Source organism: Cupressus sempervirens, chromosome 1 (genome assembly GCF_028749045.1).
Source record: "Cupressus sempervirens isolate cs-2001-9-10 chromosome 1, ASM2874904v1, whole genome shotgun sequence".
NCBI classification, from domain to species: domain Eukaryota; kingdom Viridiplantae; phylum Streptophyta; class Pinopsida; order Cupressales; family Cupressaceae; genus Cupressus; species Cupressus sempervirens.
The window spans coordinates 412,927,815-412,948,559 of record NC_143118.1 but is presented as its reverse complement, the minus strand read 5'-3'; the positions used below and the strand labels follow the sequence as shown (position 1 = coordinate 412,948,559).

Genomic DNA, 20,745 nt, shown 5'->3' with positions numbered 1-20,745 from the left:
ATAAGATGATTGCTAAGGCAATTTCTCTCAAAATTTTCCACCTTCTGCCTTTAATTGTGCAACCTAAGAAAATTGGCTTTATCAAGTCTAGACATATTCTTGAGAACATTATTATTGTCTAGAAAGGAATGGAGTGGGCTTGCAAGTCCAAGTAGCTAGCTATTTTTATAAAAGAAAGGATTTTGTAAAAACCTATGACTAGATTGAATGGCCTTTTATTTTGGCTATGCTCTAGGCTCTTGGTTTTGGTCCCAATTTTCTCTAGTCTATGGAGATGCTCTTTGGAGATAATAATGCTTGCATTACCATCAATAACTCCCAATCTGACACCTTTGGAATTTTTTGTTCCATCAAGAAAGGTTTCCCTTTGGCTTTGACACTTTGTGTTCTTACTATTGAAGGGTTTGGCTATTTGCTAGCCCACTCCATATCTTCAAGTTTGGTTTGTGGCATTTCTTTGCCAGAATCCTCTTCCCAATTGGTCAATGGTCATTTTTCTAATAATTCCTTTCTCACTCTTTTGGAGGATGAAGAAAACATCTTAATGCCTTAAATTGACCTCTGGCTCTGCTATTCAATGGCATAAAATGCTCTGTTATTGCCAATCTTTTTTGCTAGTGCTACCTTGGCTAAACTAGTTTGAATGGAAATGGATCACTCACAAGGAGATCTTCTACTTTCGAGGCATTCCTTTTGCCTTTCAAGTGTTGCTAGTGGATCTCTAGAATGCAATACTTGCCAAGATTACCAAGAAGCTAGATTATTAGCTTACAAAAACACTTTCTCTTATAGGAAACTTCCAAATTTGGTCAAAAGTCCTTGTAGCTACGCATTTCTATTATTCTTCTTGTTAGGATCCTTCAAAAGCCTCCTAATAGAAATTAGAGAGATTGCTACATGATTTTCTCTGGGCCTTTAATTCTGATCATCATGGCTTTCACAGAGTTTCTTGGAATTTTTGTTGTCTCCCAAAAGAGTCTGGAGGCCTTGGACTTCTCTCTACATAGAAGCAAGGTCTTGCTCTATTTTCCAAATGGATTATTCATGCCATCACTAAAGATGCAGCCTGGAATATTTTGGTTCAGTATTGCATTTCTTCTAGATTTCCCGTCAATAGGTTTGCATGGAAGGGGATTGACTTTCACACCCTTCTCATCATGCAAGAACCCATGCTCATACAAGGCTCTTTTTTTATCAAGAGCATATGGAAAGCTTGGGAAGCTGTCATGCCTTGGCTTCACTAGTTTGGTGATGAGTTTTGTGATGGCCTCTCTTTGAACCTGCAAAACAATTGGTGGTTTCCCCTATTTTCCATCCAGGGTATTCCCCTTGCCAAAACTCAAGGTGCTAGTGCTCTGTATTTTTTCAAATGAGGCATCAAGACTCCCAAACATATTTTCTCTAGGGTTTCTATGAGTTTTAGATCTTGGGAAGATATGCAAGTCCAATACAATCTTGCTCATTCAGAGAAAAAGACTTTTGACTTATTGCTTTCTACAATTGTAGGTCACTTAATTCATAAAGTGGATATTCAGTCTATGAGACCTTGGTGGATTGATTGGAAGTGGTATCCTACCATTCCGTTCACCAGTTACAAACCAAGTCTAGGTTATAGATGGCTTTCTCCCTATCTTTTGATGGTGGATATGCTCAATCAAAGATTGCATTTTCAATCTTCTCTTTCTCGATGAAGAAAGTGCTTTGGCACTATTTGGAGTGCTATTATAGAATCAAAGATTGCCCATTTTTCTTGGTGCCTAACTTTTCAAGGTTTTTTGATTGGGTTGGGGTTTTGCATCCTAGGTGTCCATTTTGTGGCCACCATTCTATGGCCAACTAGAGTCCTTCCTACATATTTTTTGGTTTTGTAGATGTGCTCAAAATTATTGGCTCTAGATTCATGATTTTTTAAAGTTGTTTCATGCTGAACCCTCTTCTTGGCATATGGCTATTTTGGGTGATTCCCCCAAGATCCCTTGAAAATTTACCCAGATTTGGCATACCTTCAAGATGGATATTTTGTTCAATCTATGGAAAGATAAAAATGTTATTCTTTTCACTCATAGATTTCTTGATATTAATATTTTTATGAACACTAAAGTGTGCATTTGTAATAATGTTATGATGTAGATTCAAGTGCAAGCAAGCAAGGTGGCCTTGGAAGTGGCCCACCTTCAAGAGCTTCTCAATCACTGGGGAAATGCCCCTTATACTTTTGCTAGGGTACCTCCAGATGCTTTGGTTGATACCTTGACACCTAGAGGCCTCAGTAAAGGCCCAACTCTCCAAGCCACCACTCACAGACTCCATGTTCCCAGGCTTCCTATCATCGCTCTCCTAGTAGTGGTGATGATGGATGGAGGTGTTTCTCAATTTCTCTACCCCATGATGGCACTAGCTAGTCCCTGGCTCCTCCTCTTGGCACTCGGTGTGATTTTTGGGAAATTGCCTTTTCACCTAGAACTGGCCATTTCACCTCTATAGCCTGATATGAAGGATGTTGACTAGGCCACTAATGTTTATGATGCTACTACTGGTGGCTGGACTATTCCTAATCCACCTCCCAATCCCAAGGATGATTGGGTATCTCATGATAGAGAAGAGCCACCTACCTCAACAAGCACTGTTTTAGCCACTTAAGGACTTTATTTTATTTTTGATGAATAGTTAATGGTTTTGGCTTTGGCCATGTGAATTTTGACAGGGTGATCTTGTATCCCCTAACCCTTTTTTGTGAATTGTAATCTTAGTATATTATTTATTAATAGAAAAGGACTATTCATCAAAAAAATTATTCATTATGCAGATGTATGATTAGATTATTATTATTATTTAGTTTCATTTGAATTATTTATTTTTGATATCAAGTAGTAGTTTTTGATATTAAGTAGTAGCTAAAGTGGAGGCTTACCTAAAACAAAGTAAAATATTGATTAAGAATTAGTGGGAAGTCATCATCATGCAACTATCCAACCCCCTTCTTAATGATCAAAAACCCTCATGATAAAGTATTTTTAAAGCTATTGCTAGTAAAAACAAAAGGAATGTCAACATTATACATAAACATGGTCAAAATATTCATAGTTTCCATTAAATCAGTCTAGTAAAAACTCTTAGGCCAATAAAAGACCTAATAAATAGAGAACTAAAAACTAAATTGAAAACACGTGAGCATACCCTAACACTCCTTGCTCTAGTTCCTTGGATTCTCCAACAACACTAACAACTAGTCATCAGCCAAGAAACCATACAATGAGCAAGTAGTCTTGATGTCCTTAGCATCATCACTATTTTCCTTGTTATTTTGCATAAGGAAGAGGGTGGTGGTTTCCAAATGCATCACACGCACTAAGAAATTAGCTACTTTGTAAGACATATTTTCCAGCTCTGTGTTCTTCTTGAAAAAGTTAGCAATGGATTTTTCCAGCTTCCTAGTCTTTGGGTTCCCTTTCTCTTTGTTTGTTTTTCCCATAGTGGCCTCCTCCGACAAGATGTCATCTCCTGCCATTTAGATTTTTGCCCAACCTCTCCCCTAGTAACATCCACTTTAGTTTGATTGCCTAGGTTCCTCATTCTCATAGGTGAAGTAACTGTACCATGTCCACCAACATCCTCCCTTTGTTAGCATCTAGGGTAATGGTTCCCATTTTGAAGGTGTCCAAAACCCTAGAGAGTAAAGGGCTATGTGGTTCCTCCTCCATCAATTCCTCATCTTTACCTTCACTTTCTATTTCATCCTCCTCATGATCCCCATAGTTCCTTCTAGTGGGTTTTAGTTTCTATCTAGGGCCAAACTTTCCTCCAGAGTTATTGGTTGAAGAAGATTTACCTGGTTTAATTAGGCTAGGGTTTCCTAGAAAGGATTTTTCTCTCTAGGTCTTTTTCTTGATCTATTGGTTCCCTTCCTAATAGTGGTACTGGTACTTTCAATATAAAGGACCTCAACATTTTTCATTTTTATCTTTTGAGTAGAGGCAATGGGATCCCTATCACTCTAGGTTTTGGTGGAAAGGGAGCAAGTTTGACCCATATTGATGATTTTTAGAGGAGAAGGGTTTTGGTTGAAGAGTTGGGGATGAAGGCCTATGTATAAATTAAAGAGGCAAAAAATCAAGGCTTGGTGATCAACATAATAGCGTTTTCCCTCCTCTCTTCTTTTCCTAATGTTCCACACACAATCTTCCATGGAATGTAGAAGTAGATAGGGAAATGAAATTCACTCCTTATTCCTAAATGGCTTAGGATGAGAAAGTGGTAGTAGTAATAGATCTTGACTCTATCTTCCATGGTTATATATCACATGATTACATTTAAAAAATCATATCCCAGAGCTCTAGGAGCTCTTTACAAGAAAATCTTCCACATAAACAAATAAGGGCTTCATCAAAATAAATTTATTTTCCCATGCTTGTCACATCTACCACTCTAGGTTGTTTCCTCTAATTTTTTCCTTCCAAAGCGAGACTAGTAGCATGAGAAATTAACTCTTTAGTGAACTCAAAGGGGACCCCATTAATGTTAACCCACCAATTCTTCCATGATTCCACAAACTGCTAGGTGACCATCTTATCATGGCCTTCATTACTCTCCATGAATAGAATAATCTCACCTTCCTTCAAATGTGTCCACACCATGTTATCCTTCCAAATGACCACTTTAATTCAAGGTAGTTTGATCCTTGTATTATTGCCCTCCAAACTCCCTACTCCCCAAGCTCAAGAACTAGGTCCTCCTCTCACTCCTTCAGCTCAACTGCCATACCCTTCACCAAATTTAATAGTCTACCCAAAAAAAATAGAGCCAAGCCTTCACATGCTAGACACTGCAACTTGAAAAAGTGAAAGCCAAAAATGTTTGCCAAACACTTGGTTTTTATAAAATTTAATGTAGCATAAATTTTATTCCATAGTTGCTAGCTCATAATGTTTCTATAATCCCCCCATAAAAGTTGGCCTCAAAACCTAGAAAGTGCCTTTCTTGGATGCATGAGACTATCATCCCAAATCTTGCATTGAATATCGAGCTTCTATTTCCCATCACAATTAATAATTGGAAAATTAAAGAAAAAGATGACTCCATAATAATTTATTGACCCTAGCACTTAAGCTAAACTTAGCCCCACCATGACCCATCCCACCATATTAGATAATAACTTAGCAGTGCTTAAAGTGCCCCTAGTTAAAGACATAATAATGGAATTCATCCTTATATTTTAAATTAAAATGGTCATCATTGCTCAGAAAGGCTTCTTTTTAAGCTAGTAGTTTAATCATCACCAAAAGGTTCTACTCATTTTCCCAAACTTGAGCATTAATATCCTCATGTTCGTACACCATCGAGTTGTCTGCTACTTGATTTCCTTCCCTATAGACATGTTGAATTTTAATTTTATTAATCATGTTCAGAGGAATTTGGGCATCTCTAATTATCGACATATCATGCTTTCTCATCCTATTATCTCCCTTAATGACTTCAATTACTAACAGTGAATCTCCCTCCACTATCTATTTTTTAATTTTTATGTTATGCGCTAATTTCAACCCCCATAGAAATATTAAGGCTTCCACCTCATTTCTCAAAAATTTCCCATATTTCTTTGAATATCCCTTGATACAGACTCCCTATTCATTCTTGACCAAGTTAGCAATGGACTTTTCTAGCTTCCTAGCCTTTGGGCTCCCTTGCTCTTTGTTTTTTTCCCCATAGTGGCCTCCTCTGACTAGATGTGATCTTCTTCCATTTAGATTTTTGCCCAACCTTTCCCCTAGTAACATCCACTTTAGTTTGATTTCCCAAGTTGCTCATTCTCATAGGTGAAGTAACTATACCATGTTTACCAACATCCTTCCTTTCTTAGAATCCAGGGTAATGGTTCCCATTTTGATGGTGTCCAAAACCCTAGAGAGTAAAGGGCTATGTGGTTCCTCCTCCATTGATTCCTTGTCTTTACCTTCACTTTCTATTTCATCCTGCTCTTGATCCCCATAGTTTCTTCTAGTGGGTTTTAGTTTCGGTCTAGGGCTAGACTTTCTTCCAAAATTATTGGTTGAAGAAGATTTACCTAGTTTAATTAGGCCAGGGTTTCCTGCAAAGGATTTTTCTCTCTATGTCTTTTTCTTGATCTATTGGTTCCCTTCCTAATAGTGGTAGTGATACTTTCAATATAAAGGACCTCAACATTTTCCATTTTTATCTTTCAAGAAGAGGCAATGGGATCCCTATCACTCAAGGTTTTGGTGGAAGGGGAGCAAGTTTGACCCATATTGGTAATTTTTAGAGGAGAAGGGTTTTGGTTGAAGATTTGGAGATGAAGGCCTATGTATAAATTAAAGAAGGAAAAAATCAAGGCTTGGTGATCAACATAATAGCATTATCCCTCCTCTCTTCTTTTCCTAATGTTCCAGAGACAATCTTCCATGAAATGTAGAAACAGATAGGGAAAGGAAATGTGCTCCTTATTCCTAAATGGCTTAGGATGAAAAAGTGGTAGTAGTAACAGATCTTGAATCTATCTTCCATGGTTATGTATCACATGATCACATTTAACAAATCATATCCTAGAGCTTTGGGAGCTCTTTATGGGAAAATCTTCCACATAAAAAAAAAGGGCTTCATCAGAACAAATTTTTTTTCCCATGCTTGTCACATCTACCACTCTAGGTTGTTTCCTCTACTTTTTTCCTTCCAAAGTGAGACTATTAGCATGAGAAATTAACTCTTTAGTGACCTCAAAGGGGACCCCATTAATGTTAACCCACCAATTCTTCCATGAGTCCACAAATTGCTAGGTGACCATCTTATCACGGCCTTCAGTACTCTCCATGAATGGAATAATCTCACCTTCCTTCAAATGTGTCCACACCACCTTATCCTTCCAAATGACCACTTTAATTCAAGGCAGTTTGATCCTCATATCATTTCCCTTCAAACTTCCTACTCCCCAAGCTCAACAACTAGGTCCTCCTCTTACTCATTAAGCTCGACTTCCACACCCTTCACCAAATTTAACAGTCTATCCAAAAAAACTTGAGCCAAGCCTTCACATGCTAGACATTGCAACTTGAAAAAGTGAAAGCCAAAAATGTTTTCCAAACACTTAGTTTTTACATAATTTATTTTAGAATAAATTTTATTCCATATCTTTTAGGTCATAATTCTTCTATAATCCCCCCTTAAAAGTTGGCCTCAAAACCTAGAAAGTGCCTTTCATGGATGCTTTAGACTAGCATACCAAATCTTGCAGTGAATACTGAGCTTATATTTCCCATCACAATTAATAATTGGAAAATTAAAGAAAAAGATGACTCTATAATAATTTATCAACCCTAACAGTTAAGCTAAACTCAGCCCCACCATGACCCATCCCACCATATTAGATAATAACTTAGTGGTGCTTAAAGTACCCCTTGTTAAAGACATAATGATGGAAGTTGTCCTTATATTTTAAATTAAAGTGGTCATCATTATTTGGAAAGGCTTCTTTTTAAGCTAGCAGTTTAATCATCACCTAAAGGTTTTTCTCATTTTTCCAAACTTGAGCATTAATAGCCTAGGAGACCCAAATAGGTGTCTGGGAGGTTTGCAACCTAACATTGCAACTCACTGGTAATTCTTTGTTGCGAAGCTAGGTTTGTATTGAAGAAGTAGAGCTTACTTTTTTTGTAATTGACATGTTGTCCTGATACTTTTTGTATATATATTCAAAGTTTTCTTCCAAGCCTTAGCCTCCCTTATGGAGGAGATTCCATAAAGAAAAGTATCATCAACAAATTTTTGTAATACCTTGGGCAAGAGGGTCATAGCCGATTTAATCCCTATAATTTATTGCTAAGTAGCCATAATTAGGAGCTTTCTATCAAGAATCTCTATAACCATTATGAGTAGATAAGGTGACAATGGGTCTCCTTTCTAGAGATCCTACTTAGCTTGAAAGAATTTACCTAGGGATCTATTAACCAGAACTAAGAATTGGATAGTGTTTATCATTTCTCCTATCAAAGTAATAAAATTCTCTCCAAGCATAAATTATATAAGAATATTATTAAAAAAATCTCTCCTCACCTTACTATAAGCCTTCAAAATATCAAGTTTCATTTCCATACCTAGGTTCCCGCTCCTCTCCATAGAGTAAAGAATCTCATGGGAGGTGATCACAACATCTAGAATTTGCTAACTAATGGCATTTGAAACCATTCTAAGTAGTGTTAATTTCCTTATCCAAGATAGGTTTGATTCAATTCAAAACCACCTTAGATATGATCTTTTAGATGGTATTACATTCTTTTACTTACCCTTATCCTAATGGTGGGTAGGGGAGGTGATATTTTCTCTCCTATCCTCCACTATTTTAGATTTATCAGGGGTGTCATTCTTGAAGGTATCAGATATATGGAATGAGATGGGGCTCAAATGATTATCTGAAGAGATAATCCCCCCCACTCCTCAACCCATGTTGTTCATTGTTGACCAAGTCCTCCTCTCATCTTCAACATAATTTTTCCTATTAGCCTTTTTTTTTCTAGGGAGGCTTATTCTTTCCACTACTTGTGGAATTTGAACTAGCAGGGCAATAATATTTAGCCTTGGAATTTTTATGCATTAGGTTCTTCCTATATGTTGGAATACATACTTTCTCTTTCTTATTGATTGTACGTAGTTATGGGTGTGTAAGGCATTACTTGCCCTTGGGAGAGAAGTAGTGCTCTTTTGGGTGAACGGGTTGGTTGGGACTTCCCTTGTAGTTTAAAGCCTCTTCTCTTGGAGAAAGAGATTTTCAATGAGTATGGGCTACATGTACCATCCTTGATATATTGTACTTTGGGATTATAAGGGAATACATTTGTGAGAGAGATTTGGTTATCTTTGAGTCCTGTGAGGACATGGTATCTTGGTTATCTTGAAGCATTGTGAAGGAATGCATTTTGTTTATCATTCTTTATGCATGACATCCTCTATTAGATTGGGTCCACCTTCACCCTCATTAATGGGTCAATAGGTGACATAGTTGTGTAAGTCTCAAAAAAAGGTGATGTTCATTGTTGTGTCGTTGTGTCATTGTTACATTTTATGGGTCATGCATGGTTGTAACTCATTTACCTTTAGTTATCGAAGCTCAAGGTGGCCACATAAATGCCTAGGCTGAGAGGTGATCCTCCATGGTTTGTTGTCTTTTGCTGCAGATTTATTGCATTGGAAGCCACATTAAAAGAAAGAAAATGAAGAAAATCATTTTGTGTATTTCAAAAGTGTTTGTATGAATGAATACGTATTGTAAGATTTCTTGAATATCATTAAGTAAAATGAGTTGTATGAAAGAGTACTTGATAATATGATTGATCCTTGTAGTTTGTTGTAGTGGTAAGAGAAATGGACGTAATGGTTGCATAATGTAATATTTCCTTATTCAAATGTATGAATACCTTACTATGGATATGGTAAAAGAATGAGAAAAGGGTTGTTTGCATATTGTATATTATAATTTTGTTAAAAAATAGAAAGTTTCATATTTATGTATGTTTTAATATATTATTAAACTAAACATGCTAATGTTTTTTAAAAAATGGGAATAAAAGATGCAGATTACTATATTTTTTTTAAAAAGTTGGGTATTTTAGTTATAAGATTATGGGCATGACACTTCATTTTCTTGTGCAATGCTACTCATACACTGAGGTTTGACCTTTTCTTTTCTCTCTAAAAAGAATTCTTGCAGGAAAAGAACAATCTATTGGTAGTTTTGTTTGTTGTTGAATCTATTGATATAGACGACTTGCCTCTAAGTTGTTATCTTCACACTACAATATCATAGATACGAGAAAATTTCACTTACCCTTATATATTGAGTCATCAACATTCTCTAGGAGGAGGCACTAGATCTGTAATGGGAATGTTTCTTATACCAAAGATTAATGATGAGTATCCTGATCCCATAATGTCGACATTTTCCATGTTGTCATTATCAAAGTTGTCGGGCATAGTTGTGGATCCCTTCAATGCCACTATGTCGGTGAATTAAGTGGTGGAGAAAGATGATTAGTGCATGGTTTTTGATGTTGAGGCACTATATGACATATACATCAAAATTCTTAAGCTCACTACACCAAGCTATAGAGATTTAAACTAGATTGGCTAATCTTCAGAAAAAGTGCACCTAAGACAAAAAAAAAGAGAGTCAAATATGATTCTTTTTCAAATTCATGAAAACAAAGCAAAAAAATTCAAAAATTTTATTGTTTTCAATCACAAAATATAAAGATCATGAAGATCAAATGTTGAAATTTTCTAAAAATCTCATTGTGTTTTCTTTTTTCTGAAATTTAGTCAATGATATAATTTGTAGGAAGGATGGCCCCATCGAATTTAGACTACCTAATCTCCATGAATAGGGTGACTTGTTGTCTCTAGATGCCTAGAAAATTGAATTCATATCTAAAAAAGCTAGTAGTGAATCTAATACACTTTCCCCACCTGCACTTCTTCATGGTAGAATTTTCTCCTTTGACTTCATGTGGATCCTGGGAATAAAAAGACCTCACTATCTTTGAGCTCACCCAACAAACATGGGGATGCTAAGAACATGATGTTTGCACTGGATCCCATCATGGCTACTACTTAATTGCCTCAACCATGTTCAAAGGAAAAATGAGCACCAAAAAAGTGGATGAGAAGATGATCAATGTACAGAATGAGTATTCCTCTTACTTTGTGGAGTGGATCCCAAACAATATAAAATATAGTGTGTATGAATTCCCTTCCTTGGGCCTATTTATGGCTTCAACCATTAAATTAGGAACTCAAAATCCATTCAAGGCATGTGAGGGAGAAATCTAATGCCATGTTCAGGAGAAAGGTTTCTTGCATTGGTACACTTGTGAGGATATGGGAGAGATAGAGTTCACACAAGTTGAGAGTATTATGAATAATTTGGTGTCAAAGTATCAAAAGTACAAAGATGCAACTACAAATGAGGAGGATGATTTTGATGATGAAGAGGAAGAGCTTCAACAAAATGTAGGCATATAGGATTGATTTTTTGCAATGTTCAGTTGTAGAAGTTACCACTCTAATGTAATAGCCTAGCTTGTTTATTTTGTTAGTTACTTGAATGAGTTAGATCTGTTACTCTATCCAAGTATAGGTTCAGCTACAAAGTATAATGTACTATTATGGAAATGGATTAGCACCATAGGGGAGATGTGTTGAATATTGAAGATCAATAGTCATATAGGTGTTTTCCCTCAACTTGTATTGTGTCACTTTAGTTGATCATTTGTGATCTATAAATGTTAGTGGCATCTATTGTAAACGCATTCTATTTCATCAATATAATTCCTCTACTCTCAGTGTGCACGTAGCCATGACTTGTGGCGAACCATTATAAACATATGTGTTTATGCATCTTGTTGTTCTCTACTTTTCTTTTGCATTCTTAATTAGCTTACAATTGGTATCAAAGCCTGCAATCAATTTTAGTGATCAAATTTCAAAGTCATGGAGGAATCAGGAGTGCAAAAATTCTCAAGGAAGAATTTTACTTTGTGGAAGGTATAGATGCGATCTTTAAAGGTCAATCATGATCTTGCAATTGCAATCAAACATAAAGAAAAGAAGCCAACCTCCATGATAGATGATACTTGGAATAAAACTGATGAAAAGGAAATGGAAGAGATTTTTCTCTTACTATCTGAGAATGTGTTGTTCAATGTGAACAATGAAAAGTCAAAAAGGGAGGTATGGGACAAGCTTCAAGGTATGTATAAAATGACGTCTACTACAAACAAAATCTTTATTATGAAGAAGCTTTACAAATTGAAGATGAAGGACAAAACAATGATGTTGAATCATATAAACAAGTTATATACTCTTTTATGTGAGGCACACTCCATTGGTATACCTCAAGATTATAAAAATAAGGTGGTCATCTTATTATGTTCCTTACCAGACAACTAGGGTGGTGTGGTAATAGCAGTCAACACTTTTGTTACTAACAAAAATAAGATGGTCTATGATAAGGTGGCTTCTATGTTGCTGAGTGAAAACATTAGGAGAACTAATAAAGAGTCTTCATTTTTCAATGCACTGATGATGGTTAGTATGGAAAATAGAGGAAAAACTCAACATAGAGTTAGAAATAACAACAACCAAAGGTCACAATCAGCTAGAAGATAGTAGTCCTGGGGTAGACAAAGCAGTTGTTGGTTTTGTGGAAAGGTTGGTCACGTTAAAAAATGACTGCAAAAAATTTAAAAGGGCTCAAGAAAAGGTTTTGGACAACAAAGAAAACATCATCCATGATCCTAGTGATGTTATTTTGGTTCTTGTGACAAGAGATGCAACTTCAAATTCATGGGTAATTGACTCTAGGGCTTCATTTTATGCATCTTCTTGCAATGAAGCTTTCACAAACTACAAGGAAGGTAAATTTGAGAATGTTTATTTGGGTTATAATAAAGCTTGTGAAATTGTAAGAAAGGGTGATATTTTGTTAGCAATAGAAGGAGATGCTCAATTATTGCTTCAAGATGTTAGGCATGTTCCCAAATTGAAAAGAAATTTGATTTCTATTAGTCCATTATGTGCTCAATGTTTTCTTACACTCCTCACAGACACATGGAATATTACCAAGGGTTCCATGGTTATTTCCAAAGGGGATAAAGTTGGTGTCCTATATGTTTTAGAAACTAGTGATGACGTGGGAGCTGCGATGATAGTTGGAGACAGTGATGCAACACTTTGGCATTAAAGATTAGGCCATATGAGAAAAAAGGGGCTAGAGGTTATGCTTAATCAAGATCAACTTTTGGGTCTCCAATCAATGGATTTAGAATTATGTAAGCATTATCTTCATGGGAAACAAAAACATGTCAGCTTTTTGAAGCATGGTCGTGACAAGAAGAAAATAACATTGGAGTTAGTGCACTCGAATGTCTTTGGTCTGATAGAGGTAACCTCTCATAAAGTCACAAATTTATTTGTTTCCTTTCTTGATGATTGTACTATAAAAGTTTGGGTCTATATGATGTCTAGAAAATCTAAAATTTTCTCAAAATTTAAAATTTGTAAAGCTCTTGTTGAAAATCAGAGTGGGCACAAAATCAAATGTTTAAAATCAAATAACGATGGTGAATTCTATTCATTGGAGTTTGATAACTTTTGTGTAGATCAAGTTATTCAATAGGTGAAAGTTGTGTCATTCACCTCTCAATAAAATGGGGCAGTGGAAAGACTAAATTGAATTATACTTGAGAAAGTTTGATGTATGCAATCTAATGTCAGTTTTGGCAAATAATTTTGGGTGGAGGTCTGCAATACAACAGTTTACTTAATTAATCAAAGTCCTTCATCTCATTTGGACTTTGGAAGAGGAATGGTTGGGTAGAAGGATTTCCTACTGACATCTTTGAGTGTTTGGGTGCCAAGCATTTGCTCATGTTCCTAAAGAAAAAAAGAGAAAGTTGGATTCAAAATCACATTAGTGTATCTTCATGGGCTATGGTGAAGATCAATTTGGATTTTGGTTATGAAACCCTATTTCAAAAAGGATTGTACGGAGTATAGATGTGGTCTTTAATGAGATGAAGTTTCTGGCTCTTCAATCAGCACCATAGAAAAGAGTTGTTGAAGATTTTATTCCTATGTCTTTGTTTAATAAGAATAATTCATCATTAAATCCATGGTGGTAGCCTATGGTATTTACTTCTACCTCTGTTTTAGCTCCAAATCCTGTTCTATTGTCACCCTCTATTTTAAACTTGGATCTTTATCATTTTAATCAATAGATTGAAGAATTGTCTGGAGGAAGCCCACTGCCATCGAATAACACTCCTCTTTCTCGCAGAGAATAGTTTATACATCACAATAATGGTTCCAATAGCATTACACAGGATGTAGACCATGGCGTAATGAATCCACATGAGTCTGATGTCGTTTGGGGATCTTGTGAAGATGTCCACAATGAGGGAGAGCATCGACATGCTACACGGGAGACAAGTCACAGCAGTAAGAACACACTTGGAAATGTTACTGCCCCCTTTGCTTTTGCCTACGGTGATATAGAGCCATTGCTAAATAACTGGCCTCCTCCGCACCTCTCTCACCAACATGGAGCGTCCACTCGGGCATCAGACTTCTTTGACCATGGTGCTAGATTTTATCAAAGTCCATTCATACCTGATGCAAATAATAGTCAGAATGTACAGCATGGTATCCTCAATCCACGCGGGTCTGATGTCTTCTGGGGTCACGTGAAGAAGTTGCAGTGAAAGTTTGTAGTAACGCTATGCCTTCCCAATACCATTATGTGGTCAAAGGAACATCTGCAGACAATAGACGCTGCTTCACTAATAGTATGCAGGGTATAGATTCTCTCGATAGCCAGAGGTCTCATGAAGGTGGAAACATTACTTATCCGGCTGCCAGACCAGTGGAAAATCACAATTTTGGACCTAAAGAATCAAACCCGACTCCATCTTACCTTGGTGCTGGGAACAATTTGGGTGATTTGATGGATACGTCTGGTCCTCGATTCCAACAAAAGAAATACACATCTTCGAAAAGAAATGGTTATGAATTGCTAAGAAGTAATTCTCAGAATGAGGAACACATTTAGGAATTAAGGTGGTCTACAAGGTAGAGAAGAATGCTTGCAAAATATTCAGACTATGGATTGGTTTACTCCAAGGAGGTAGAGCATGAGATTTTAATCTCTAATCAGATTGAACTGACTTATTTTGAAGACACTTGTAGAAGTACTCATAAAATTTAGTGGATGATTGCAATGGAAGGAGATGAATTCTCCTAAAACTAATAAAATTTGGAATTTAGTTCCACTTCCATCAAACTGTAAAGCTCTAAAAAATTGTTGGGTATACAAGGTGAAAGAGGAAGATGGTGGCAAAAAGAGATATCATGCTTAGTTGGTGGTCAAAGGGTATGCGCGGGAAAAGAGGCTAGACTTTGTAGAGATTTTCTCACCAATTGTGTGAATGACTAAAATTCGGACAGTTTTGGGATTGATGGCCATTTGAAATCTTGAACTTGAACAGCTTGATGTCAAGACGACTTTTCTACATGGTGACATCAGTGAGGAATTGTACATGGAATAGCCTAAAGGCTTTGTTCAAATGGGAAAAAACATCTCTATTGTTGGTTGAAGTGAAGTTTGTATGGGCTTAAGCAAGCTCCAAGATAGTTGTATGTTAAGTTTGATTGGTTCATTTCTAAACACAACTTCACTCGATGCGAATCAAATCCATATGTCTACTATAAAAGACTTCCTATTGGTGAGTTTGTGAATCTTCTACTCTATATTGATGACATGTTAGTTGTTGGTACTTCTCCTCAAATAGTTAGCAAGCTAAAGAAAGAGTTAGCTTCTTAGTTTGCCATGAAAGATTTAGGGGCAACCAAAAAGATTCTTGGGATGGCTATCACTAGAGATAGATAGAAAAAGGTGCTTACTTTGTCACAAAAATCATACATTGAAAAAGTTGTAGAGTGGTTGGTATGGTTGAAGCTAAACACATTCCTATTCCTTTTGCTCCTCACTTCTGCCAAAGTTTTGATTTGTGTCCCAAACTATAAGAAGAGAAGGATTTATGCATGATGTTCCTTATAAATTAGTAGTTGGTAGCATAATGTATGCTATGGTTTCTACACATCCTAACATTGCTCATGTGGTGGGAGTAGTTAGTAGATTCTTGAGCAATCTTGGGAAGCCTCATTAGGAAGTAGTGAAGTGGATATTGTAGTATCTCAAGTGCACTTTTGATTATGCAGTGTGCTTTGGTAAAAATCATACTCAACTGCAAGGATTCAATGATTCAGATCTTTTCGAAGATCAAGAAAAATGCAGGTCTACTATTGGTTATGCTTTCATATTTATTAGGGCTACCATTAGTTGGGCCTCAAGGCTACAACATTGTGTTACAATTTCTTTTGCTAAAGCCAAATACTTGGCTCTTTCCAAAGGAGCTAGAGAGATGATTTGGTTGCAATGCTTGTTTAGTGATCTACATTGGCAACAAGATGATTATGTTTTATTTTCTGATAGCCAAAGTGCAATTTTATGGCTCATAATCATTCCTCTCAGCAATACTCCAAACATATTGACAAACATACTCACTATGTGGTAGAAGAAGGGAAACTAAAGGTTGCCAAAATTGATGCAAAGATCAATCCGAAGGACATGTTGATGAAGGTTATTGCCAAGGAGAATTTTGAATGTGCCAAGACTTCTCTTGGCCTTATTAAAAAGAAGTAGGTTATCATGTAGAGCAGGAGAATGGGTGATCAGCTAAAGTATCTATTGTCCTCAGGAGGGAAATTGTTGAATATTGAAGATCAATAGTCACATAGGTCTTTTCCCTCCACTTGTATTGTGTCTCTTTAGCTGATCATTTTTTATCTATAAATGTTGATGGCATCTATTGTAAACTCATTCTACTTCATCAATATAATTCCTCTGCTCTTAGTGAGGATGTACCCATGATTTGTGGTGAACCACGATAAACATATGTATTTATGCATCTTGTTGTTTTGTACTTTTTCTTTTGTATTCTTAATTAACTTACAAGAAGGACAAGGTAATTAGGTATATGATTAGAATTTAATGCCAAGGAGTAGTGATTGGTAAATTGATCATGTTAAAATAAATATGGTTAATTAGATTTTAGCAATAGAGTAGAGCACCTTCATGTAACAATGAATGTCATGATAATTTGAGTAGTATCATGATGATTGGAAATAGTTCTAGAACTGATAAATAGAAAGTAATTAGAAAAAAATGAACCTTTATTTAGAAACAAATCTACATTGTACAAGTATTGACCAATAAAACGAGGCTGGGAACAACAGAGTTCTACGCTAATACATCTTTAGTTACTCCAAATGACTATTATAAGACCCAAGATGGATACACCTAGAAACCTGAAAATTTGGTTAGGAAAAAGGGGTCATATAACACTAAACCAACTAAACCAATAGATAAATAACTTACAAATTATATAAACTAATAAATATATTTCTAAACTTTCAAATATTGAAATATGGAAATAACTTATTTTATTCCTCAACTCATTTAAAATAATTAAAATATAAATATATAATCTACAAATATATAACTTAATATACATATATCTTAAATTTAAAATACTAGTATCCATTTAAGCACATGATTTTTGTATGATGAAAGTAGAAAAGAAACAAGAAAAGATTACCAATTTACAACCTAAATCACCAAATTAGACATTAATATAGACATTGATAAATGACACCTCTTAGTTTTGCCATCATGAATAAGCTTGGTAGTAGAATAATTTTTTTTCCCAAAATTATCCATACATGCTGGTTGGACATTAATTGGACATTAAGATGAATTTTCTTAAAAGGCACGATTATTATAGAAAAGAATTTCACTTGAGCAATGAACATAATATAGCTACAGTTTGTGGTGATCATATTAAAAATTGTGAAAAGCATTATTAAATGCATGGACTTTGAGAAACGTGAATCTATAGATGATAGTAAATCTTTGATTTTAAATTGATGACAAATAATTGTCAATTATTTAAATACAATCAATTTCACACAAATCTAGAACTTTTCAATTATTCATGTTTAAATAAAGTAAAATATTGATAAATAAAATTATTAAATATTTTTAAAAAATTTAATTTAATTTTGTTAAAAGAATTCAAATTAATAAATTTAGTTTTTGAAGTTGATTTGTTATTTGAGTTATTTTTTTAATCAATTTATTTTGGAAATGTATTTATAATGTCAATGGATCTTTGATCTTCTTGTGAAGTTGAAATGATCTTAAAGAGACAAGTGAGCAGATACCCTTTAATCATTGTAAAAGGATTTGTTGAAACATAAACTAAAATAATAGTCTTAGGTTTTGGAGGAAGTCTTTGTGGCACTCAACATTTAAAGGCAAGTCTTTTCTTTTTTAATGAAATCAATTGTTAGTTTGGTTATTGTGTTTAATGATTTTGTGGTTTTATTAAAAATTATGATTTTTATTTATTTATTTATTTTTATAAAGAAGATTAGAAAATTGTAATAAGAAAATTTTGATAAAATAGTAATGTGATTTTGGCAATGTCATCTACTATAAGAAGAGTTTTGTAATCAATTAGCTAAGCATAACTTTCAAAGAGTTAATTAGGTATCAATTAGTTCTTTGAAAAGACTAATACCATACAAAATATTGGTAGCAATCAGTCATCTAGAGACATTTTTGATATAAATTTCTAAATGAAAAAGTATGGTTCTTGGGGAGATCTTATGATGGTAGCGAAACAAATGAATGCATTTATTTGTTAAAGTGTGCAGAACTTAGGGTTCAACTATCGATGAGACCAAACCCTAGCCATACCTTGATCAATTTTTTTTGGGTAAGATTTGATGTCAAAATATTTAGGTGCTTCGAACATGGACTTTACTATTACAACAAATGTCTTAATCACTCTATAAACACCATTTCATACAAATACAAATTATACAATTCAAATATAATTTAATAATGCTATAGTATTACAATAATTTATAGTTTATATATATAATATTTTGGGATGAAATTTTATACATTATTTTTCAATATTTCTTTTTTTTTTGCAAAAAGAGGGGTAAAAATTTATTAAGACTGAAAGAAATACAACAAGGAGAGTTCAACAAGGAGCTCAATCCTGAGCAACAAGATCATCAAATTCTTGCACCATCTCAAAGGACAGTTGCCTCCTATCCCTAATATTCCAACCCGGATCATGACTAGATGCCCATTTGGCTAAACAATCAGCAATTCTATTCCATTCACGAGGAATATACGTGAACCTAATGAACTGAAAAGAGGAAGAGAAGAAAAGAATCTACTTAACAACAGTGGCCAGCTGCCAACTAACATCCTCAAGCTCTTGCGAAGAAAGCATGTTCACCACCACCTGGGAATCAGACTCACAGATAATCTTATTCCATCCCCGCAAGCAACACTGTTCCACAGCATATAAAATAGCCTGAGCTTCCATGAGATTATTAGTATAATCACCCTTATGAACTGAGAAGAAAAATTTAACATCCCCAGAACTACAACGAGCCACTCCGCCAATACCAGCCGGACCAGGATTCCCATGGGAAGAACCATCAGTGTTAATTTTCAAAACTCCACAGGGAGGAGGAGTCCAGTGCCCATCCCGGTTAACCTAACCCTTTCTCTGATGGTGAAGCTGCCTGGACATAGAAGGAAACCTATGAGCTGTAGCCCCATCCTGCAGATGAAAATTGAGGCGATTATAGATAGCAAGATCAACCAGATCCATACCCCCATCAAGCTCACACTTCAAAAGAATAGTTTCCTGAAGAGAATGTGATATTTTCCACCAAAGATGCAAAACACCAAGCCGAACATCTTGGAATATGCGACGATTCCTCTCCAACCAAATATGCCAAAGCATGAAAGATGGGCCAGCAATCCAAGCAGCATGGTGAAAAGAAGACTTGGAGGGAGCAGTACCCAAGCGAGCCCAAAACTCAAGCAAAGAGGAAGCATGCCGACAAGAGAAACCCCAAGCGCTCCACCAAAGGTGCCATATTTGAGTAGAATAGGAGCAATCGAAGAACAGATGGGAGATAGACTCCTCTCCATTACCACACAAAACATAATAAGAGGGGCTCTGAAATCCACGTTTACAAAGATTATCCTAGGTAAGACAATGATTGTGAGCCACTAGCCACATGAAAAAATTGCACTTGGACCAAGAAACTTTATTCCAAACTTGCTTCCACCAAGGGACCTCAGCATCCCCAAATAATTGTCTATTTATCTCTTGATACCCAACAGAGACATGATATTTACCAGACAAGGTACCGCCCCAAGCCAAAACATCTGGACCAAGCAAAGAAGAACACTCTCTAGAGGCCAGAATTTGAGAAAGCTCCTGACGATCCATGTCTATACCTCCAGGAGGCCAATCAGAAGAATGCTTCCATCTGTAACCAACAACAGGTCCCAATTGATAAGGAGTCTTGTAATGAGCCACTTTATCCCATCTAGCAGCAAGAAAAGAGTTACAAAGAGGTTGAAGATGAGGGTATATGGATAAAATGGAAGGGAATCCATCCCAAGCATCAGACCAAAACAAAGCCTGAGAACCTCCTTTACATATCCAAAACAGACCCCTCTTTACCAACATCACACCTGTCTTCAAAGTATGCCAAACCATTGAGCCACGACCTTCAAGAGGAAGTGCAAAAACAAAGCAAGGATCAGCACCATGAAAATATTTATGAGTGATAATACGAGCCCAAAGTTGATGTTGTCCAGAGCACCATCGCCAATAAAGTTTAGCAGCCAATGCTTGACTACTCAATAGAGCAGATCAAAGTCCAAGACCACCCTCCTTTTTAGGCCTACAAACAGTTGCCCAATTAACCAAGCTCCATTTAGTACTATGCAAATTACCACTCCAAAGGAATTTTCGAGAAAGAGCATCAAACTCCTTGAGAAAGTAAATAGGTGCAGTGTGAACCATGCTTCGATAAGTAGGAAGAGCTTGGATAACAGCTTGAAGAAGAGTAACCCGGGTAGCAGTAGAAAGCCATCTATGAGTCCAATGATTTACCTTATCCTGAAGCTTGGTAATCAAATTTTGCCAGAAGAGACGTGGCTACCTGGAAATAGCAATAGGGATGCCAAGATAAGTCAAAGGAAGTGATCCTATCTGAAACCGTAGGATACCAATAATCCTG

At 35.8% G+C, this 20,745-nt stretch overlaps 1 pseudogene; it reads left to right on the top strand.

Moving 5' to 3' along the window:
* Nucleotides 1–9,624: 9,624 nt before the first annotated feature.
* LOC149578050 (tubulin beta-1 chain-like) overlaps nt 9,625–20,745 on the top strand; it is a 50,457-nt pseudogene continuing 39,336 nt past the window's right edge.